Raw genomic sequence first — 21,973 nt, 5'->3', positions numbered from 1 at the left:
CAATGACGGGATGAAGGTATCCTTCCACATTGTATTCCTCCGCTGCTGTAAAAAAAAAAGTCCCTAGTCTCACTTTATGGCATTGCTGTATTAGAAATTTTCCCAGGCAGCAATTGCCATAAAGTGAGACTTTGAACTCAGGTAACCTCAGTGATACACTGCAGGAGCCATTGTCTCCTGTCAGTGTGTCACTGAGGGTCCTATAGAGCAGTGACATCACCCGATGTCACTGTTCTATAGGGGAGATCGTCGTGGGACACTCGTTATTAATTGGACTATGGCGGACAGGTAGTATGCGGTTTATTATTTTACATTTTTTGCAGGCGCTGAAGTATGGTAAGTATGGTGAAATGAAGAATATTAAAATACTTTTTTCTAATGTGTGTGTTTTATTAACCCTTTCTTACTATTGGATTAATAACGGATATGCATCTTATTGACGCCTCTCCATTATTAACCCGGCTTAATGTCACCTTACAATAGCAAGGTGACATTAACCCCTTATTACCCCATATCCCACCGCTACATGGAAGTGGGAAGAGAGGGGCTAAGTGCTGGAATTGGCGCATCTTACAGATGCGCGATTTCCGGGGTGGCTGCGGACTGGTATTTGCAGCCGGGGGGGGGGGCAATATCCATGGCCCCTCTCTAGGCTACGAATATCAGCCCGCAGCTGTCTGCATAGCCTTTCTGGCTATAAAATATAGGGGGACCCAACGTCATTTTTTGGGGGGTCCCCCTATTTTAATAGCCAGTAAAGGCTACGCAGACAGCTGCGGGCTGATATTCATCGCAGGCTACAAATATTGGCCCCAGGCTGTCAGCGTCTCCCTCTGACACACGTTGTGAAATTTGTGCAGGACATGGGCAGCAGATGCAGTTTTTCAACGCATCCGCTGCCCATTCCGAAGTAGAAAATGGCGGAGGCGATGGACAAAAAAAGTTCACTTGAACGTTTTTTCGTGCCGACGGTCCGCCAAAACACAACGGACATGTGTGGCCATCTGTCGCGATCCGTTGCTAATACACGTCTATTGGAAAAAAACGCATCCTGCGAGCACATTTGCAGGATCCGTTTTTTCCGCCAGATCCGTTTTTTCCACCAGAACCATTTTTTCCACGGATCCGTTTTTCTCCACCAGATCCGTTTTTCCACCGGATCCGTTTTTTTCCGCCGCATCCGTTTTTTTCCGCCAGAACCGTTTTTTCCACCAGTTACTTTTTTTTCTGCCAGATCCGTTTTTTCTCATAAAGTTGTATTAGCGCTGGATTGCACCTGATGGCCACACGTTTCATCCGTTTTTTGCAGGATCCGTCAAAAAAGCTGTTTCCGCCGGATGGAAAACACACAGAGGAACGGTTTTTCTGTCCGGCAAAAAAACGCACAGCGACGGATCCAGCAAAAAAGGGATGAAACAAATGTGAAATGATGAATCCGGCCTCCAAATCCATTTTTTCATGTAAGTTTCCATTCAAATCATGAATATTTTCCGTTTATTTATTTCCAAAAAATGCATCAAAACCGGTCAAAAAAACGGAACGAAAACTGCATCAAAAACAGCATCAAAAACCGCATCAAAAACAGCATTTAAAACCGCATCAAAAACTGCACCAAAAACTGCACCAAAAACCAGCATCAAAACCTGCACCAAAAACTACATGTTGTGTTTTGGCGGACCGTCGGCACGAGAAAACGTTCAAGTGAACGTTTTTTTGTCCGTTGCGTCCGCCATTTTCTATCGCGCATGCGCAGCACGAACTCCACCCCCTCCTTCCCGCACTTCAGAATGGGCAGCGGATGCGTTGAAAAACTGCATCCGCTGCCCACGTTGGACACAAATTTCACAACGTGTGTCGGTACGTCGGCCCGGCACATAGCGATGGACCCGTACCGATGCAAGTGTGAAAGTGGCCTTTATGAGCGTTGAATTAAAAAAAACAGAAAAAAACGGCGTGGGCTCCAGCGCAATTTTCTGCGCCAGAGGGGGAAAGCCGACAGGCGGGGGCTAATATTTGTAGCCTGCGATGAATATCAGCCCGCAGCTGTCTGCGTAGCCTTTACTGGCTATTAAAATAGGGGGACCCCAAAAAATAATGACATGGGGTCCCCCTATATTTTATAGCCAGAAAGGCTACGCAGGCAGCTGCGGGCTGATATTCATACCCAAAGAGAGGGACCATGGCTATTGGCCCCCCCCGGCTACAAATACCAGTCCGCAGCCGCCCCGGAAATGGCGCATCTGTAAGATGCACCAATTCCGGCACTTAGCCCCTCTCTTCCCACTCCCATGTAGCGGTGGGATATGGGGTAATAAGGGGTTAATGTCACCTTACTATTGTAAGGTGACATTAAGCCGGGTTAATAACGGAGAGGCGTCAATAAGATGCCTATCCGTTATTAATCCAATAGTAAGAAAGGGTTAATAAAACACACACACATTAGAAAAAAGTATTTTAATTTTCTTCATTTCACCATACTTACCATACTTCGGCGCCTGCAAAAAAACGTAAAATAATAAACCGCATACTACCTGCCGCCATAGTCCAATTAATAACGAGTGTCCCACGACGATCTCCCCTATAGAACAGTGACATCGGGTGATGTCACTGCTCTATAGGACCCTCAGTGACACACTGACAGGAGACAATGGCTCCTGCAGTTTATCACTGAGGTTACCTGAGTTCAAAGTCTCACTTTATGGCAAAATTGCTGCCTGGGAAAATTTCTCATACAGCAATGCCATAAAGTGAGACTAGGGACTTTTTTCTTACAGCGGCGGAGGAATACATTCCTCCTGTCATTGTGTATCTGGGTCCCCTGGAGAGCGGTTGCAACAGCTGTTGCTGCCGTTCTCCACGGGAGATCGTCGTGGGACACTCGTGGATTTCTGCGGACAGGGAGTATATTAGTTGTTTGTTTTTTTCATATTTTTTACAGATGACACTGGCTTCGGGGATCAAAATGACAAGTAATGGTGAGTATGTAATCTATGTTTAATGTACTGTATGTCTATATGTATGTCATGTATGTCATGTATGAATGTACTGTATGTAGTATGTATGTAGGTATGCAGTATGTATGTAGTATGTATGTATGTATGTATGTACGCAGTATGTATGTATGTAGTATGTATGTAGTATGTATGTATGTAGCATGTATGTAGCATGTATGTAGCATATATGTATGTATGTAGCATGTATGTAGCATGTATGTAGTATGAATGTTTGTAGCATGTATGTTGCATGCATGTAGTATGTATGCATGTAGTATGTATGTATGTAGTATGTATGTAGTATGTAAGTATGTACTGTATGTAGTATGTATGCAGTATGTATGTAGTATGTATGTATCATGTATGTATGTAGCATGTATGTATGTAGCATGTATGTATGTAGAATGTATGTATGTATCATGTATGTATGTATGTAGCATGTATGTATGTAGCATGAATGTAGCATGTATGTATGTATGTATGGAGTATTTTTTTTTTCATTCAACACATTAGCCGGATAATGGTACTACTACTGTCCCATCATTGGCTAATGTGTCAATCTCTGTCAGTGTAGCAGGCATCGTCCGATAGGACTTGTAGTCCCATCGGACAATGCCCACACTGAGACACCCCGCACGCCGCAGAGACACCCTGCACGCCGCACAGAGACCCTGCACGCCGCAGACACCCCGCACGCCGCACAGAGACCCCGCACACTGCACAGAGACACCCCGCACAGAGACCCCGCATGCCACAGAGACCCCCCGCATGCCGCAGACACCCCGCGCGCTGCACAGACACCCTGTACGCCGCACAGACACCCCGCATGCCGCACAGAGACACGCTGCACAGAGACACCCCGCACAGAGACACCCCGCACGCCGCACAGAGAGACGCCGCCCAGAGACACCCTGCACGCTGCACAGAGACACGCCGCACAGAGACACGACGCACAGAGACACGCCGCATGCCGCACCGACACCCCGCACGCCTCACAGAGACACTCCACAAGCCGCACAGAGCCCCGGCACACATGCAGAGAGCCCACGGTCACGCACAGACACCGCCCGCACACGCGCACACGCACACACACAGTCTCTGCCCACGCACCGCCCACTCACCACCCACACTTCATTATACTGCATAATTTCACTATAGGAACTTCAGATTCCGATTTCCGATATCGCAAAAATATCAGAACTCGGTATCGGAATTCCGATACAGCGAATATCGGCCGATACCCGATATTTGCAGTATCGGAATGCTCAACACTAGTCCCAACACTGACCCCTGCGGTACCCCACTGGTCACAGCGGCCCAGTTAGAGACTATACCATTTATAACAACCCTCTACTTTCTATCACTAAGCCAGTAACTTACCCATTTACACACATTTGCCCCCAGACCCAGCTTTCTTTTTTTTGTACCAACCTCTTGTGTGGCACGGTATCAAACGCTTTGGAAAAATCAAGATATACCACATCCAATGACTCACCTTGGTCCAATCTATAGCTTACCTCTTCATAAAAACTGATTTGATTGGTTTGACAGGAGCTATTCCTCATAAACCCATGCTGATATGGAGTTAAACAGTTGGGCCGGGGTCACACTTTCTGGATTATCTCTATAAGAATAAGGCCAGGGTCACACTTGCATGTGCAATGCAAGAATCTCGCCCAAGTCTCTCCCATCAATACCCGGCAATGCCGCTGGCACTCAGGACCAGAGCGTTGAGCTGCATGTATTTCTATGCAGCCACACACTCCATTCGGGAGTGCCGGGTATTGACGGGTATTTCTCGCATTGCACACACAAGTGTGACCCTGGCCTTATTCTCATTAAGATAATCCAGAATAACATCCCTCAGAAACCCTTCAAATATTTTACCAAAATAGAGGTTAGACTTACTGGCCTATAATTTCCAGGTTCACTTTTTGAGCTCTTTTTGAATACTGGTACCACATTTGCTATGCGCCAGTCCTGTGGAACAGACCCTGTTGCTATAGAGTCCCTAAATATAAGAAATAATGGTTTGTCTATTAAATTACTTAGTTCTCTTAAGGTACCTTCACACGAAACGACTTTACAACGAGAACGACAATGATCCGTGACGTTGCAGCGTCCTGGATAGCGATATCGTTGTGTTTGACACGCAGCAGCGATCTGGATCCTGCTGTGATATCGCTGGTTGTTGATTAAAGTTCAGAACTTTATTTGGTCGTCAGATCGGCGTGTATCGTCGTGTTTGAAAGCAAAAGCAATGATGCCAGCAATGTTAAACATGGAGCTAACGACCTGTGAGAACGATAAGTGCGTCACCGCTACGTCACAGGATCGCTCCTGCGTCGTTCTGGAGCTGCTGTGTTTGACATCTCTACAGCGATGTAAACAGCGACGCTGCAGCGATCGGATCGTTGTCGTTCTCGTTGTAAAGTCGTTTCGTGTGAAGGTACCTTAAGAACTCATGGGTGTATGCCATCTGGACTTGGAGATTTACCTATTTTAATGTTATTTAGCCGGATTTGCACCTCCTTTTGGGTTAGATTGGTGACCCTCAATATAAGTTCTTCTTTGTCTCTCGGCATTTCACCTAGCATTTTATTTTCCACCGTGAATACCATGGAAAAGATGTTTAATATATTAGCTTTTTCCTCATCATCTACAACCATTCTTTCCTCACAATTTTTTAAGGTGCCTATACTTTTGCTTTTGATTTTTTACTATTGATATAGTTGAAGAACAGTTTGGGATTAGTTTTACTCGCCTTAGCAATGTCCTTCTCTGTTTCCTTTTTGGCAGCTTTAATTAGTTTTTTAGATAAAGTATTTTTCTCCCTATAGTTTTTAGAGGTTCAATGGTGCCATTCTGCTTTAGTAGGTTAAATGCTTTCTTTTTATTGTTAATTGCCCCTCTTACTTCTTTGTTTAGCCACATTGGGTTTTTCCTATTTCTTGTCCTTTTATTCCCACAAGGTATAAACCACTTACAGTGTCTATTTAGGATGTTCTTAAACAATTCCCATGTATTATCTGTATTCTTATTTCTGTGGACATTTCTGTCCCAGTCAACCAGATTAAGGGCATCTCTAAGCTGGTCAAACTTTGCTTCCTAAAGTTCAGTGTTTTTGTGACTCCCTGACAGGTCCCCCTAGAGAAAGACAAGTGAAACTGTACAATATTGTGGTCGTGATTTCCTAGATGCCCGACGACCTGCAGATTTGTTATTCTGTCAGGTCTATTAGATAGTATTAGGTCTAAAAGTGCTGCTCCTCTGGCTGGATTCTGCACCATTTGTGAAAGATAATTTTTCTTGGTTATTAGCAAAAACCTGTTGCCTTTATGGGTTTTGCAGGTTTCTGTTTCCCTGTTAATATCCAGGTAGTTAAAGTCCCCCATAACCAGGACCTCATTATGGGTTGCAGCTTCATCTATCTGCCTTAGGCTGCCGTCACACTAGCAGTATTTGGTCAGTATTTTACATCAGTATTTGTAAGTGAAAACCAAGAGTGGGTGATAAATGCCGAAGTGGTGCATATGTTTCTATTATACTTTTCGTCTGTTCCACTCCTGGTTTTGGCTTACAAATACTGATGTAAAATACTGACCAAATACTGCTAGTGTGACGGCAGCCTTAGTAGTAGACTTTCCATGATTTCTGTTATATTTGGGGGTTTGTAACAGACCCCAATGAGAATTTTTGTACTATTTTTCCCTCCATGTATTTTGACCCATGTAGACTCGACATCCTCATTCCCTTCACTAATATTCTCCCTTAAAGTGGGCTTTAGACAAGACTTTACATAAAGACAACCCCTCCTCCTCTCCGATTTTTACGATCCTTTCTAAACAGACTGTAACCCTGTAAGTTAACTGCCCAGTCATAGCTTTCATCTAACCATGTCTCGGTTATTCCCACTATGTCATAGTTACCTGTAGATATTTCTGCTTCTAGTTCTTCCATCTTGTTTGTCAAGTTTCTGGCGTTTGCGAGCATGCAGTTTAGAGGATTTTGTTTTAATCCAATCTCCTCCCTGTGGATTGTTTTAGAAATTTTCTTACCTCCCTTCCGAGTATGTTGTCTTGTGTCTTTATCTTAATTATTTAAAAAACTAATTTAAAAAAATGGTGTAGGGTTCCCCCCCATTTTTGACAACCAGCCTTTTCACAGCGTGACAAGCTCACAGCGTGGGACAGGGCGACTGACAGGTATGGTATATTGTTGTTTCTTTATTTTACTTTTATTACAGGAGATCGAGGGCTTTGGTGGAATTAGGCATTGTCGTAAGTATGGTTTAATTGAGATTATTAAAGGAGTCAGTGTCATTTTTTCATTTAAATGACTTTATTCTGGCTGTGTCTTTATGTACCATATAACTATAGGATTAGTAATGGAGAGGTGTCTTATAGACACCTCTCCATTACTATGCCGTGGGCTTGATGTCACCTGACAATGCAAAGGTGACATCAACCCCATAAATATGAACCCAACTTGCCACTGCTACAGGGCAAGTGGGAAGAGCTGGGCAAAGCGCAAGAATTGGCACATCTAATACATGTGCCATTTTCTGGGCAGCTGCGGGCTGCTGTTTTTAGGGTGGGGGGCTAAATCAATGACCTCTTAACAGCCTGAGAATACCAGCCCCCAGCTGTGAGCTTTAGCAAGGCTGGTTGTCAAAAATGGGGGGGACTGCATGCTGCTTTTTTAAATTATTTATTTAAATAATTACAAAAATAGCATGGGGACCCCTCTATTCTTGATAACCAACCTTGCTGAAGCTAGCAGCTAAGAGTTGCAGCCCCCAACTGTGAGTTTTGCCTGGTTGATTAAAGAAAATAGGGGGGAACCCATGCAGGGTTTTCCATTCATTTATTTCGCTATATCACAGGTGGTGGGTGAGGAAAACCCTGGTCATCCACTCCTACTGTTACTGTTTTTAGTGGCAGCATGTTTTGGACGATGGGAGTAATGGTCTCAAAATACTGTATACTGTAACTCTCATCATTCTCTTCTGCTCGTGCCTATCACCGGTAGAGCAGGGGAGAATGATGAGTGCTGTCTTCAGCACATGCCGCCAGGGAACAGCACTTACTGTAGTGCTTCTTCCCCCGTGGCCGTCCGTGTGGTGCTCATGCAGCTCACAGGCGGCACAAGGTTGCCACATGTGTACCGCAAGTATTACACACATGGACACAGATATCTCCTGTACCGTTTTTTTTCCGGTACTGGAAATAAACGGACATGTAAAAGAGGCCTAAATCTGCTTCTTGGTTTCTTCTCTTTGTTGTTTTTTTTATCTTATCTGAGTGGTTTTCACTCATGTACATACTGACACCACTGACAAAATTTCTAATGATTATGGATCTTTAGGTATCACTGGTTTCCTTGTAATAGCTTTTTGTCCCCAGAATATTAGTGTATTCCCTATTGGGACCTGATTTTGCAGCTACAGTATATTTCCCATTTTGCATTGCATCTCTTCATTACACAAATATTCACATTTGTTGGTTTTGGTGCAGAGTATGTAAAATCTCTGCTTGCAGTCCAACTGGCTATTAGTGAAAAAGTCTCCTTTGGGGTCATGTGCTTTCATTCCTGCTTCCCAGAAGCTGCCATTCCCAAATCGGCAATGTCTGAGACAGTGCAAATAAATAATGATACCGCGCTTGAGGGTATGTGCTTGCAACAAAGTGGAAGGTGGTACAAATGGCCTTCCAGTTACTTACAATGATATGAAGGTAGAGGTAAGTCCCGTTTTCAGATTGCAAAGTTGCGTCCCAGACGTAACTTTGCTGTCTGTAAATGGGACTTACCACCAATTGTGCAAGTTCTCCCACTTAAAAAGATGAGAGAGGCCTGTAATTGACATCATAGGTAGACAACAACTATGAGAGTCAAAATGAGAAAACAAATCCAGAAAATCACCAATATACCAATGTATACCAATAAAATGTACCACAAAACAAAGACTACCATATGAATCAGTAACTTAAGCCAGACAATTTTTGAAAGCTTTTTTTAGAGTGGTATATACCATCATAATTTAACAATAGCCATGTTACACTGTATGGTTGAATAATATAATCCAGAAAAAGGTTTTGAATTTAAATATTGTGAAAATGTAGTTGATGTACTTCTGCACTCATAAAGGCTTTGCAGTTCAAAGGCAGGTAAAAAGTATAAGGAAGGTCATCGATAGACCCCTGAAAGGCAACAACTATCAGGCCTCATTGCTGTGGTCCTACACTCATAAAGGCTTTGAACAAAATGCTCATGCAGGAAAACATTATAAGGAGGGTCACTAATACAATCTTGATTACACCAAGTGTAGTGTCGGATGAAAAACATTAACAAAGTGTGGTTGATGTACTTCTAATGAAGGCTTTGCACAAAGTGCAAAGCCAGGAAAACATTATAAGGATGGTCAGCCATACAATCTTGAAGACAACAACTGGAAGGCCTCATTGAAATATAGAACATTGAAAACACTTTATATGCTGCTGTCATCAGGTGGTGTGGAAAAGTGGGGGCTAATCCAGGTTTTGTTCATTTTTATGAGAGTAAGCCTGTCGGCATTCTCTGCTGACAAGCAAAAGCACCTGTCTGTTATGACCTACCCGGGAGCACTAAAAACCTGCTCAGACAAGCCACTACCGGCAGGGCAGCACAATATCTCAAAAGTATAGAGGGACAGCTCATGCCAGGTCTGCCGCTTTGAGGCCTAATAGTTGAAGCTCGCAGGGGAATTAGGGAGTGCACTGGTTTGTTTGGCTTTACCTTCTTTAAAAATGTTTCCTCCTTCTCATTAATACCCTGTTGTCAGGCTCTTAATGCTGGGATAGTGTCAAGAAATTGACCCAGGCCTTTGACAGTGTAACCCTGCCTTTACTGTGTATTTCCCTCACCACTTCTTCTTGGATGGGCAAGGAGGAAGTGTGGTAGCTTTGTCTGATGGGAATTTTTTCAAAATACTTTCAGCAATGACTTTCAGATACAGCAAAAGTTTAGAAGACCTCTTCTGCTCAGGAAGGAGAGATGCAAAATTCTCCTTGCAGCATGGGTTTAGCAGGGTGAACAACCAATACTCTTTTTAGTCAAGATAAATATAATGCAGGGGTCATGGGAAAGACAGCAGGACATAAAGTCGGCCATATGTGGCAAGCTCCCTAGAATCATCATTTCCCTGTCTACTTCATGATGACGTCTTTACATCTCCTCCCATTCCTGCTCACTCCCTTCCTCACCTCATCCACATAGGAGATACAAGATGAAGTCGTGTGAGTACTAACCTCTGTTGCAGTAGCCAACAGCTCCTGTTCCTCCTTATTCTTCTCAACCTTCACCTCCTCATTGCTATCAAATCTACGCTAAGCAGATTAGATGAGGCTGGGCTGGGTAGTATCTCTCGATCTCATGTCTTCCTTCATCTCCACCAGGTCCCAGGTCCTCGTGCATAGATTCATGCCCATTTGTGAGTCCTCAAAGTGTGTGAGAATTGCACAGACACAGAAATGTTAGACACTACTGTCAGACATCCATGACCACTCTACAGTTGTTATGTTTGCAGGCTCACCAGAATACTAATGGGCGTGTTGGAGTTGGTTCTCAACAACTGGCCTCTGCTACTTACAAAGCCTTGCCAGTATGTGCAGTGTGGAGTTCCAGCGTGTGAACATGTCGCACAAAGAAGGTGAACTGGTACTTGTCTGCGATGCTGCAGCACTGCCAGAGTGGCGGCAGCTCTAGCCAACTTGCGGCAATGGGTGCTGACACAGTAGGTTTTAAGAAACTACTGAACTACCAGTTGAGCACGTGTGCCAAACATGGTGCATGTGTGATCTTGCCAAGCTTCACAGCCACCACCAGGCTACACCCATTAAGATACAAAACCGTACCTGGTTGAAGATTCAATAGCAAAAAAACACATATCTGTCTGGTCTGTTATTCCTTTAAGTAACTCTGCTACGGTGTGTGATTTGTGTCCTAGACAAAGTAGCTTCAGCAGAGCCTTTGGCTATTTCGTTGAGGCAGTGCTGCAGAGCTTCCAGCTGATATGGATGACCTGTTTTGAGATAACACATCAGAGACGGTGGATGAGAAGGAACAGAAGGGACTGCAGGAAATGGTGTAGGATGTGTAGGAAACCCTGATAGAAGTAAGAACAGAAGAACATGTGCTGTGCCAGAGTGGGACTCCACAATGTTCACACAGTGTGTCATAAGGGAAATGTAGCATCCCTCGCCTCAAGCGTTTGTCCAGTGGACAAAAAATTTGCAGGATAACTAGCACAGGAAAATTTGCCTGCCCCAGATGGACTTGTTACAGTGCAGGAGCAGCAGGAGCATATATATATGCATATATATATAGCGGTAGTATTGAAAACAAACCAAATCTGGCTGTATTCTTTTGACACACAATTGGTGTACTATAAATGATGTATAACATTTCCCTGCTGAAAAAAACTTTGCAGGAATACTATCGCAGGAAAATGTGCACACCTCAGATGGAACTCTTACACTGCAGGAGCAATATATCAATATTTCTAACCAACCAAGTCTGGCATTTGTCTTTTGATGCACAACTGGTGCAGTACAAATGGCGTATAATATTTCCCTACTGGAAAAAATTTGCAGGATTATTATCACAGGAAAATGTTCCCACCTCAGATAGACTTGTTACAGTGCAGGAGCAATATAGCAATGCAATTGATAACCAACCAAGTCTGGCTGCGTGCTTTTGAGGCACACACAACCAGTGCAGTATAAATGGCGTATAATATTTCCCTGCTCAGAACAATTTGCAGGATTGAGAGCAAAAATAATATTATTAGCCCTGGGAACTTGAAGGGCTTTTATCATGAGTTGCAGTAGAATGGATGTGCAATTAGCCTTATCTTGTCCTACACTATACCTTCAGCACAATCTCTTCCTAAGTGCTGCTATCAGCAGTATGAATATCGGTTATAATTAAAAAAAACACAAAACATGAGCTTGGATTAAGTTGCTATACATGCAGCACATAAACGCATGTTCATGACACTGGTATTGTCGAAGGCGCTCTATGGGAAAAAGAAGGGAATACCTCCTGCTCTCATCAATCGTTAAATCCACCTTTTCATCCCAACCCGACTATTCACCCACCAATTTCCCAATTAACCCCTTCACCCCCAAGGGTGGTTTGCACGTTATGGACCGGGCCAATTTTTACAATTCTGACCACTGTCCCTTTATGAGGTTATAACTCTGGAACGCTTCAACGGATCCTGGTGATTCTGACATTGTTTTCTCGTGACATATTATACTTCATGATAGTGGTAAAATTTCTTTGATATTACCTGCGTTTATTTGTGAAAAAAATGGAAATTTGGCGAAAATTTTGAAAATTTCGCAATTTTCCAAATTTGAATTTTTATGCAATTAAATCACAGTGATATGTCACACAAAATACTTAATAAGTAACATTTCCCACATGTCTACTTTACATCAGCACCATTTTGGAACCAAAATTTTTTTTTGTTAGGGAGTTATAAGGGTTAAAAGTTGACCAGCAATTTCTCATTTTTACAACACCATTTTTTTTTAGGGACCACATCTCATTTGAAGTCATTTTGAGGGGTCTATATGATAGAAAATACCCAAGTGTGACACCATTCTAAAAACTGCACCCCTCAAGGTGCTCAAAACCACATTCAAAAAGTTTATTAACCCTTCAGGTGTTTCACAGGAATTTTTGGAATGTTTAAATAAAAATGAACATTTAACTTTTTTTCACACAAAATTTACTTCAGCTCCAATTTGTTTTATTTTACCAAGGGTAACAGGAAAAAATGGACCCCAAAAGATGTTATACAATTTGTCCTGAGTACGCCGATACTCCATATGTAGGGGTAAACCACTGTTTGGGCGCATGACAGAGCTCGGAAGCGAAGGAGCGCCATTTGACTTTTCAATGCAAAATTGACTGGAATTGAGATGGGACGCCATGTTGCGTTTGGAGAGCCACTGATGTGCCTAAACATTGAAACCCCCCACAAGTGACATCATTTTGGAAAGTAGACCCCCTAAGGAACTTATCTAGATGTGTGGTGAGCACTTTGACCCACCAAGTGCTTCACAGAAGTTTATAATGCAGAACCGTAAAAATAAAAAAATCATATTTTTTCACAAAAATGATCTTTTCGCCCCCAATTTTTTATTTTCCCAAGGGTAAGAGAAGAAATTGGACCCCAAAAGTTGTTGTACAATTTGTCCTGAGTATGCTGATACCCCAAATGTGGGGGTAAACCACTGTTTGGGCGCATGGGAGAGCTCAGAAGGGAAGGAGCGCCGTTTGACTTTTCACTGCAAAATTGACAGGAATTGAGATGGGACGCCATGTTGCGTTTGGAGAGCCACTGATGTGCCTAAACATTGAAACCCCCCACAAGTGACATCATTTTGGAAAGTAGACCCCCTAAGGAACTTATCTAGATGTGTGGTGAGCACTTTGACCCACCAAGTGCTTCACAGAAGTTTATAATGCAGAACCGTAAAAATAAAAAATCATATTTTTTCACAAAAATGATCTTTTCGCCCCCAATTTTTTATTTTCCCAAGGGTAAGAGAAGAAATTGGACCCCAAAGGTTGTTGTACAATTTGTCCTGAGTACGCTGATACCCCATATGTGGGGGTAAACCACTGTTTGGGCGCATGGGAGAGCTCGGAAGGGAAGGAGCGCCGTTTGACTTTTCACTGCAAAATTGACAGGAATTGAGATGGGACGCCATGTTGCGTTTGGAGAGCCACTGATGTGCCTAAACATTGAAACCCCCCACAAGTGACACCATTTTGGAAAGTAGACCCCCTAAGGAACTTATCTAGATGTGTGGTGAGCACTTTGACCCACCAAGTGCTTCACAGAAGTTTATAATGCAGAACCGTAAAAATAAAAAATCATATTTTTTCACAAAAATGATCTTTTCGCCCCCAATTTTTTATTTTCCCAAGAGTAAGAGAAGAAATTGGACCCCAAAAGTTGTTGTACAATTTGTCCTGAGTACGCTGATACCCCATATGTGGGGGTAAACCACTGTTTGGGCGCATGGGAGAGCTCGGAAGGGAAGAAGAGCCGTTTGACTTTTCACTGCAAAATTGACAGGAATTGAGATGGGACGCCATGTTGCGTTTGGAGAGCCACTGATGTGCCTAAACATTGAAGCCCCCCCACAAGTGACACCATTTTGGAAAGTAGACCCCCTAAGGAACTTATCTAGAGCTGTGGTGAGCACTTTGATCCACCAAGTGCTTCATAGAAGTTTATAATGCAGAGCCGTAAAAATAAAACAAAATTTTTTTCCCACAAAAATTATTTTTTAGCCCCCAGTTTTGTATTTTCCCAAGGGTAACAGGAGAAATTGGACCCCAATAGTTGTTGTCTAATTTGTCCTGAGTACGCTGATACCCCATATGTGGGGGGGAACCACCGTTTGGGTGCATGGGAGGGCTCGGAAGGGATGGAGCGCCATTTGGAATGCAGACTTAGATGGAATGGTCTGCAGGCATCACATTGCGTTTGCAGAGCCCCTAATGTACCTAAACAGTAAAACCCCCCCACAAGTGACACCATTTTGGAAAGTAGACCCCCTAAGGAACTCATCTAGATGTGTTGTGAGAGCTTTGAACCCCCAAGTGTTTCACTACAGTTTATAACGCAGAGCCGTGCAAATAAAAAATATTTTTTTTCCACAAAAATTATTTTTTAGCCCCCAGTTTTGTATTTTTCCAAGGGTAACAGGAGAAATTGGACCCCAATAGTTGTTGTCTAATTTGTCCTGAGTACGCTGATACCCCATATGTGGGGGTGAACCACCGTTTGGGCGCATGGGAGGGCTCGGAAGGGATGGAGCGCCATTTGGAATGCAGACTTAGATGGAATGGTCTGCAGGCATCACATTGCGTTTGCAGAGCCCCTAATGTACCTAAACAGTAAAACCCCCCCACAAGTGACACCATTTTGGAAAGTAGACCCCCTAAGGAACTCATCTAGATGTGTTGTGAGAGCTTTGAACCCCCAAGTGTTTCACTACAGTTTATAACGCAGAGCCGTGCAAATAAAAAATATTTTTTTTCCACAAAAATTGTTTTTTAGCCCCCAGTTTTGTATTTTTCCAAGGGTAACAGGAGAAATTGGACCCTATATATTGTTGTCCAATTTGTCCTGAGTACGCTGATACCTGATATCTGGGGGTGAACCACCGTTTGAGCGCATGGCAGAGCTCGGAAGGGAAGGATCATCATTTGCAATGCAGACTTAGATGGATTGGTCTACAGGCGTCACATTGCGTTTGCAGAGCCCCTAATGTACCTAAACAGTATAAACCCCCCACAAGTGACCCAATATTGGAAACTAGACCCCCCAAGGAACTTATCTAGTTGTGTTGTGAGAACTTTGAACCCCCAAGCGTTTCACTACAGTTTAGAACGCAGAGCCGTGAAGATAAAAAAAATAAAAAATTTCCACCAAAAATTATTTTTTAGCCCCCAGTTTTGTATTTTCCCAATGGTAACAGGAGAAATTGGACCCCAAAAGTTGTTCTCCAATTTGTCTTGAGTACGCTGATACCCCATATGTGGGGGGGAACGACCGTTTGGGCGCATGGGAGGGCTCGGAAAGGAAGGAGCGCCATTTGGAATGCAGACTTAGATGGAATGGTCTGCAGGCGTCACATTGCGTTTGCAGAGCCCCTAATGTACCTAAACAGTAAACCCCCCCCACAAGTGACACCATTTTGGAAAGTAGAACCCCTAAGGATCTCATCTAGATGTGTTGTGAGAGCTTTGAACCCCCAAGTGTTTCACTACAGTTTATAACGCAGATTGTTGTGAATTTGGATTCTGGGCTCCCCCGGTGGCTACTGGTGGAATTGAACTGGTGTCTTCATCTTCTCTGTTCACCTGTTCCCATCAAGATGTGGGAGTCGCTATATAACCTTGCTGTTCTGTTAGTTGCTTGCCGGTCAACAATGTTATCAGAAGCCTCTCTGTGCTTGTTCCTGCTCCTAGACAACTACTAGATAAGTTGGACTCTTGTCCATGTTTGTTTTTGCATTTTTGTTCCAGTTCACAGCTGTAGTTTCGTTACTGTGTCTGGAAAGCTCTTGTGAACAGGAATTGCCACTCTGGTGTTATGAGTTAATGCCAGAGTTTAAAGTAATTTCTGGATGGTGTTTTGATAGGGTTTTCAGCTGACCATGAAAGTATCCTTTCTGTCTTCTGCTATGTAGTAAGTGGACCTCAAATTTGCTAAACCTATTTTCATACTACGTTTGTTATTTCATCTTAACTCACCGCCAATACATGTGGGGGGCCTCTGTCTCCTTTCGGGGTATTTCTCTAGAGGTGAGCTAGGACTAATATTTTCCTCTGCTAGCTTTATTTAGTCCTCCGGCTGGTGCTGGGCATCTAGAATCAACGTAGGCATGCTACCCGGCCACTGCTAGTTGTGCGTTAGGTTTAGTTCATGGTCAGCTCAGTTTCCATCTTCCAAGAGCTAGTTCCTATATATGCTGATGCTATGTTCTCTTGCCATTGAGATCATGACAGTTTGACCGGCCCACAAAGTGTTAATTGTTTGGGCTGAAGCAGGAGATAGAGAAGTGTTTAAGGGAAATTTTTTTTTTTTTTTTTTTTTTTTCCCCTTCAGAGTTTTGCTGCCTAGCCCTTAATTGCTGTCTAGCTGCTTCTTACCTCCTCTTAACCCTTGAATGGCTCTGTGTCCACCTGTTTGTAATGGATCTTCAGAGTGTAACTGCAGGTTTGAATAATCTCGCCACGAAGGTACAAAGATTGCAAGATTTTGTTTGTCATGCACCTGTATCTGAGCCGAGAATTCCTTTGCCGGAATTTTTCTCGGGGAATAGATCCGGGTTTCAGAATTTTCAAAATAATTGCAAATTATTTTTGTCCCTGAAATCTCGCTCTGCCGGAGACCCTGCACAGCAGGTCAGGATTGTGATTTCCTTGCTCCGGGGCGACCCTCAGGACTGGGCTTTTTCATTGACACCAGGGGATCCTGCGTTGCTCAATGTGGATGCGTTTTTTCTGGCCTTGGGGTTGCTTTATGACGAACCTCATTTGGAGCTTCAGGCAGAAAAAACTTTGATGTCCCTATCTCAGGGGCAAGATGAAGCGGAGATTTACTGCCAAAGATTCCGTAAATGGTCTGTGCTTACTCAGTGGAATGAGTGCGCCCTGGCGGCGACTTTCAGAGAGGGTCTCTCTGATGCCATTAAGGATGTTATGGTGGGGTTCCCTGTGCCTGCGGGTCTGAATGAGTCCATGACAATGGCTATTCAGATCGATAGGCGTCTGCGGGAGCGCAAACCAGTGCACCATCTGGCGGTTTCCACTGAGAGGTCGCCGGAGAGTATGCAGTGTGATAGAATTCTGTCCCGAAGCGAGCGGCAGAATTTTAGACGGAAAAATGGGTTGTGTTTCTATTGTGGTGATTCTACTCATGTTATATCAGCATGCTCTAAGCGCACTAAAAAGCTTGGTAAATCTGTTTCCATTTGCACCTTACCGTCTAAGTTTATTCTATCTGTGACCCTGATTTGCTCTTTGTCATCTATTACCACGGACGCCTATGTCGACTCTGGCGCCGCTTTGAGTCTTATGGATTGGTCCTTTGCCAAACGCTGTGGGTATGATTTAGAGCCTTTGGAGACTCCTATTCCTCTGAAGGGGATTGACTCCACCCCATTGGCTAATAATAAACCACAATACTGGACACAAGTAACTATGCGTATTAATCCGGATCACCAGGAGATTATTCGCTTTCTGGTGCTGTATAATCTACATGATGATTTGGTGTTAGGATTGCCTTGGCTGCAATCTCACAACCCAGTCCTCGACTGGAGAGCTATGTCTGTGTTGAGCTGGGGATGTAAGGGGGCTCATGGGGATGTACCTGTGGTTTCCATTTCATCATCTATTCCCTCTGAAATTCCTGAGTTCCTGTCTGACTATCGTGACGTCTTTGAAGAATCCAAGCTTGGTTCGTTACCTCCGCACCGAGAGTGCGATTGTGCCATAGATTTAATCCCGGGTAGTAAATACCCAAAGGGTCGTTTATTTAATCTGTCTGTGCCTGAACATGCTGCTATGCGAGAATATATAAAGGAGTCCTTGGAAAAGGGACATATTCGTCCATCGTCATCTCCCTTAGGAGCCGGTTTTTTCTTTGTGTCAAAAAAAGACGGCTCTTTGAGACCATGTATTGATTATCGGCTTTTGAATAAAATCACTGTTAAATATCAATACCCATTGCCGTTGCTGACTGATTTGTTTGCTCGCATAAAGGGGGCCAAGTGGTTCTCTAAGATTGACCTTCGGGGGGCGTATAATTTGGTGCGAATCAGGCAGGGGGATGAGTGGAAAACCGCATTTAATACGCCCGAGGGCCACTTTGAGTATTTAGTGATGCCTTTTGGTCTTTCAAATGCTCCGTCAGTTTTCCAGTCCTTTATGCATGATATTTTTCGCGATTATTTGGATAAATTTATGATTGTGTATCTGGATGATATTCTGATTTTTTCGGATGACTGGGACTCTCATGTCCAGCAAGTCAGGAGGGTTTTTCAGGTTTTGCGGTCTAATTCTTTGTGTGTGAAGGGTTCTAAGTGTGTTTTTGGGGTACAGAGGATTTCCTTTTTGGGATATATTTTTTCCCCCTCTTCCATTGAAATGGATCCTGTCAAGGTTCAAGCCATTTGTGATTGGACGCAGCCCTCTTCTCTTAAGAGTCTTCAGAAATTTTTGGGCTTTGCTAACTTTTATCGTCGATTTATTGCTGGTTTTTCGGATATTGCTAAGCCATTGACCGATTTGACTAAGAAGGGTGCTGATGTTGCTGATTGGTCCCCTGATGCTGTGGAGGCCTTTCGGGAGCTTAAGCGCCGTTTTTCCTCTGCCCCTGTGTTGCGTCAGCCTGATGTTGCTCTACCTTTTCAGGTTGAGGTCGACGCTTCTGAGATCGGAGCTGGGGCAGTGTTGTCGCAGAAAAGTTCTGACTGCTCCGTGATGAGGCCTTGTGCCTTCTTTTCCCGTAAATTTTCGCCCGCTGAGCGGAATTATGATGTTGGGAATCGGGAGCTTTTGGCCATGAAGTGGGCTTTTGAGGAGTGGCGCCATTGGCTTGAGGGGGCCAGACATCAGGTGGTGGTATTGACTGACCACAAAAATTTGATTTATCTTGAGACCGCCAGGCGCCTGAATCCTAGACAGGCGCGCTGGTCATTATTTTTCTCTCGGTTTAATTTTGTGGTGTCATACCTACCGGGTTCTAAGAATGTTAAGGCGGATGCCCTTTCTAGGAGTTTTGAGCCTGACTCGCCTGGTAACTCTGAGCCCACAGGTATCCTTAAGGATGGAGTGGTATTGTCAGCCGTTTCTCCAGACCTGCGGCGGGCCTTGCAGGAGTTTCAGGCGGATAGACCTGATCGTTGCCCACCTGATAAACTGTTTGTTCCTGATGATTGGACCAGTAGAGTCATCTCTGAGGTTCATTCTTCTGCGTTGGCAGGTCATCCTGGCATTTTTGGTACCAGGGATTTGGTGGCAAGGTCCTTCTGGTGGCCTTCCCTGTCACGAGATGTGCGAGGCTTTGTGCAGTCTTGTGACGTTTGTGCTCGGGCCAAGCCTTGTTGTTCTCGGGCTAGTGGATTATTGTTGCCCTTGCCTATTCCTAAGAGGCCTTGGACGCACATCTCGATGGATTTTATTTCAGATCTGCCGGTTTCTCAGAAGATGTCTGTCATCTGGGTGGTGTGTGACCGTTTTTCTAAGATGGTCCATTTGGTTCCTCTGCCCAAGTTGCCTTCTTCTTCCGAGTTGGTTCCTCTGTTTTTTCAAAATGTTGTTCGTTTGCATGGTATTCCTGAGAATATCGTTTCTGACAGAGGGACCCAATTCGTGTCTAGATTTTGGCGGGCATTCTGTGCTAGGATGGGCATAGATTTATCTTTTTCGTCCGCTTTCCATCCTCAGACGAATGGCCAGACCGAGCGGATTAATCAGACCCTGGAGACATATCTGAGGTGTTTTGTGTCTGCTGACCAGGATGATTGGGTTGCTTTTTTGCCATTGGCGGAGTTCGCTCTCAATAATCGGGCCAGCTCTGCCACTTTGGTGTCCCCGTTTTTCTGTAATTCGGGGTTTCATCCTCGATTTTCCTCTGGTCAGGTGGAATCTTCGGATTGTCCTGGAGTGGATGCTGTGGTGGAGAGATTGCATCAGATCTGGGGGCAGGTGGTGGACAATTTGAGGTTGTCCCAGGAGAAGACTCAGCTTTTTGCCAACCGCCACCGTCGTGTTGGTCCTCGGCTTTGTGTTGGGGATTTGGTGTGGTTGTCTTCTCGTTTTGTCCCTATGAGGGTCTCTTCTCCTAAGTTTAAGCCTCGGTTTATCGGCCCGTATAAGATATTGGAGATTCTTAACCCTGTTTCCTTCCGTTTGGACCTCCCTGCATCCTTTTCTATTCATAACGTTTTTCATCGGTCATTATTGCGCAGGTATGAGGTACCGGTTGTGCCTTCCGTTGAGCCTCCTGCTCCGGTGTTGGTTGAGGGTGAGTTGGAGTACGTTGTGGAGAAAATCTTAGACTCTCGTGTTTCCAGACGGAGACTCCAGTATCTGGTCAAGTGGAAGGGATACGGCCAGGAGGATAATTCTTGGGTTAATGCATCTGATGTTCATGCCTCTGATCTGGTTCGTGCCTTTCATAGGGCCCATCCTGATCGCCCTGGTGGTTCTGTTGAGGGTTCGGTGCCCCCTCCTTGAGGGGGGGGTACTGTTGTGAATTTGGATTCTGGGCTCCCCCGGTGGCTACTGGTGGAATTGAACTGGTGTCTTCATCTTCTCTGTTCACCTGTTCCCATCAAGATGTGGGAGTCGCTATATAACCTTGCTGTTCTGTTAGTTGCTTGCCGGTCAACAATGTTATCAGAAGCCTCTCTGTGCTTGTTCCTGCTCCTAGACAACTACTAGATAAGTTGGACTCTTGTCCATGTTTGTTTTTGCATTTTTGTTCCAGTTCACAGCTGTAGTTTCGTTACTGTGTCTGGAAAGCTCTTGTGAACAGGAATTGCCACTCTGGTGTTATGAGTTAATGCCAGAGTTTAAAGTAATTTCTGGATGGTGTTTTGATAGGGTTTTCAGCTGACCATGAAAGTGTCCTTTCTGTCTTCTGCTATGTAGTAAGTGGACCTCAAATTTGCTAAACCTATTTTCATACTACGTTTGTTATTTCATCTTAACTCACCGCCAATACATGTGGGGGGCCTCTGTCTCCTTTCGGGGTATTTCTCTAGAGGTGAGCTAGGACTAATATTTTCCTCTGCTAGCTTTATTTAGTCCTCCGGCTGGTGCTGGGCATCTAGAATCAACGTAGGCATGCTACCCGGCCACTGCTAGTTGTGCGTTAGGTTTAGTTCATGGTCAGCTCAGTTTCCATCTTCCAAGAGCTAGTTCCTATATATGCTGATGCTATGTTCTCTTGCCATTGAGATCATGACAGCAGATCCATGCAAATAAATTTTTTTTTTTTTTCCACAAAAATTATTTTTTAGCCCCTAGTTTTGTATTTTCCCAAGGGTAACAGGAGAAATTGGACCCCAAAAGTTGTTCTCCAATGTGTTCCGAGTATGCTGATACCCCATATGTTGGGGTAAACCTCTGTTTGGGCGCACGGGAGAGCTTGGAAGGGAAGAAGCACTGTTTTACTTTTTCAACGCAGAATTGGCTGGAATTGAAATCGGACGCCATGTCACGTTTGGAGAGCCCCTGATGTGCCTAAACAGTGGAAACCCCCCAATTATAACTGAAACCCTAATCCAAACACACCCCTAACCCTAATCCCAACGGTAACCCTAACCACATCTCTAACCCAGACACACCCCTAACCCTAATCCCAACCCTAATCCCAACCGTAAATGTAATCCAAACCC

Source organism: Ranitomeya variabilis, chromosome 3 (genome assembly GCF_051348905.1).
Source record: "Ranitomeya variabilis isolate aRanVar5 chromosome 3, aRanVar5.hap1, whole genome shotgun sequence".
Taxonomy (NCBI): domain Eukaryota; kingdom Metazoa; phylum Chordata; class Amphibia; order Anura; family Dendrobatidae; genus Ranitomeya; species Ranitomeya variabilis.
The sequence above is the reverse complement of the archived record's forward strand: the minus strand, read 5'-3'. Positions refer to the sequence as shown.